The sequence below is a fragment of the Schistocerca americana genome, unplaced genomic scaffold (assembly GCF_021461395.2).
Source record: "Schistocerca americana isolate TAMUIC-IGC-003095 unplaced genomic scaffold, iqSchAmer2.1 HiC_scaffold_197, whole genome shotgun sequence".
Lineage (NCBI taxonomy): Eukaryota > Metazoa > Arthropoda > Insecta > Orthoptera > Acrididae > Schistocerca > Schistocerca americana.
In genome coordinates, this window is record NW_025725903.1 from 27,501 (window position 1) to 30,000 (window position 2,500).

General features: G+C 61.2%; 1 pseudogene; it reads right to left on the reverse strand.

Moving 5' to 3' along the window:
• Window positions 1-2,500, reverse strand: part of LOC124573797 — a 6,695-nt pseudogene that overhangs the window by 3,786 nt on the left and 409 nt on the right.

Genomic DNA, 2,500 nt, shown 5'->3' on the forward strand with positions numbered 1-2,500 from the left:
GGCAAAGAGGTCTGTCCAATACTCAATTAAGAGAGTCATAGTTACTCCCGCCGTTTACCCGCGCTTGCTTGAATTTCTTCACGTTGACATTCAGAGCACTGGGCAGAAATCACATTGCGTCAACACCCGCTAGGGCCATCGCAATGCTTTGTTTTAATTAGACAGTCGGATTCCCCCAGTCCGTGCCAGTTCTGAGTTGATCGTTGAATGGCGGCCGAAGAGAATCCGCGCACCCGCGCGCCCCCGGAGGAGCACGCTAAGGCGGACGCGGCCTCGCAGCAAGGAAGATCCGTGGGAGGCCAAGGCACGGGACCGAGCTCGGATCCTGCACGCAGGTTGAAGCACCGGGGCGCGAACGCCGCGCAGGCGCGCGCATCCTGCACCGCCGGCCAGCACGAGGCCAACCAACGGCGAGAGCAGACCACGCCCGCGCTAAACGCCCGCACTTACCGGCACCCCTACGGCACTCACCTCGCCCAGGCCCGGCACGTTAGCGCTGACCCACTTCCCGACCAAGCCCGACACGCCCCGATCCTCAGAGCCAATCCTTATCCCGAAGTTACGGATCCAATTTGCCGACTTCCCTTACCTACATTATTCTATCGACTAGAGGCTCTTCACCTTGGAGACCTGCTGCGGATATGGGTACGAACCGGCGCGACACCTCCACGTGGCCCTCTCCCGGATTTTCAAGGTCCGAGGGGAAGATCGGGACACCGCCGCAACTGCGGTGCTCTTCGCGTTCCAAACCCTATCTCCCTGCTAGAGGATTCCAGGGAACTCGAACGCTCATGCAGAAAAGAAAACTCTTCCCCGATCTCCCGACGGCGTCTCCGGGTCCTTTTGGGTTACCCCGACGAGCATCTCTAAAAGAGGGGCCCGACTTGTATCGGTTCCGCTGCCGGGTTCCGGAATAGGAACCGGATTCCCTTTCGCCCAACGGGGGCCAGCACAAAGTGCATCATGCTATGACGGCCCCCATCAACATCGGATTTCTCCTAGGGCTTAGGATCGACTGACTCGTGTGCAACGGCTGTTCACACGAAACCCTTCTCCGCGTCAGCCCTCCAGGGCCTCGCTGGAGTATTTGCTACTACCACCAAGATCTGCACCGACGGCGGCTCCAGGCAGGCTCACGCCCAGACCCTTCTGCGCCCACCGCCGCGACCCTCCTACTCGTCAGGGCTTCGCGGCCGGCCGCAAGGACCGGCCATGACTGCCAGACTGACGGCCGAGTATAGGCACGACGCTTCAGCGCCATCCATTTTCAGGGCTAGTTGCTTCGGCAGGTGAGTTGTTACACACTCCTTAGCGGATTCCGACTTCCATGGCCACCGTCCTGCTGTCTTAAGCAACCAACGCCTTTCATGGTTTCCCATGAGCGTCGATTCGGGCGCCTTAACTCGGCGTTTGGTTCATCCCACAGCGCCAGTTCTGCTTACCAAAAGTGGCCCACTTGGCACTCCGATCCGAGTCGTTTGCTCGCGGCTTCAGCATATCAAGCAAGCCGGAGATCTCACCCATTTAAAGTTTGAGAATAGGTTGAGGTCGTTTCGGCCCCAAGGCCTCTAATCATTCGCTTTACCGGATGAGACTCGTACGAGCACCAGCTATCCTGAGGGAAACTTCGGAGGGAACCAGCTACTAGATGGTTCGATTAGTCTTTCGCCCCTATACCCAGCTCCGACGATCGATTTGCACGTCAGAATCGCTACGGACCTCCATCAGGGTTTCCCCTGACTTCGTCCTGGCCAGGCATAGTTCACCATCTTTCGGGTCCCAACGTGTACGCTCTAGGTGCGCCTCACCTCGCAATGAGGACGAGACGCCCCGGGAGTGCGGAGGCCGCCGCCCCGTGAAGGGCGGGGAAGCCCCATCCTCCCTCGGCCCGCGCAAGGCGAGACCTTCACTTTCATTACGCCTTTAGGTTTCGTACAGCCCAATGACTCGCGCACATGTTAGACTCCTTGGTCCGTGTTTCAAGACGGGTCGTGAAATTGTCCAAAGCTGAAGCGCCGCTGACGGGAGCGATTATTCCGCCCGAGAGCATCCCGAGCCAACAGCGGCGCGGGTCCGGGGCCGGGCCAGGTAGGTCCGTCATCCGGGAAGAACCGCGCGCGCTTGCCGGGAGCCCGAGCGCCCAAAGGGGCGAATCGACTCCTCCAGATATACCGCCGGGCAGCCAGCCAGGACACCGGGGCTCTGCCCAACAGACGCGAACCGAGGCCCGCGGAAGGACAGGCTGCGCACCCGGGCCGTAGGCCGGCACCCAGCGGGTCGCGACGTCCTACTAGGGGAGAAGTGCGGCCCACCGCACACCGGAACGGCCCCACCCCGCGGCGAGTGGAAAGGCAACCGGACACGACCCCGCCGCGGATTGCTCCGCGCGGGCGGCCGGCCCCATCTGCCGAGGGCGGAGGCCTGTGGCCGGATGGGCGTGAATCTCACCCGTTCGACCTTTCGGACTTCTCACGTTTACCCCAGAACGGTTTCACGTACT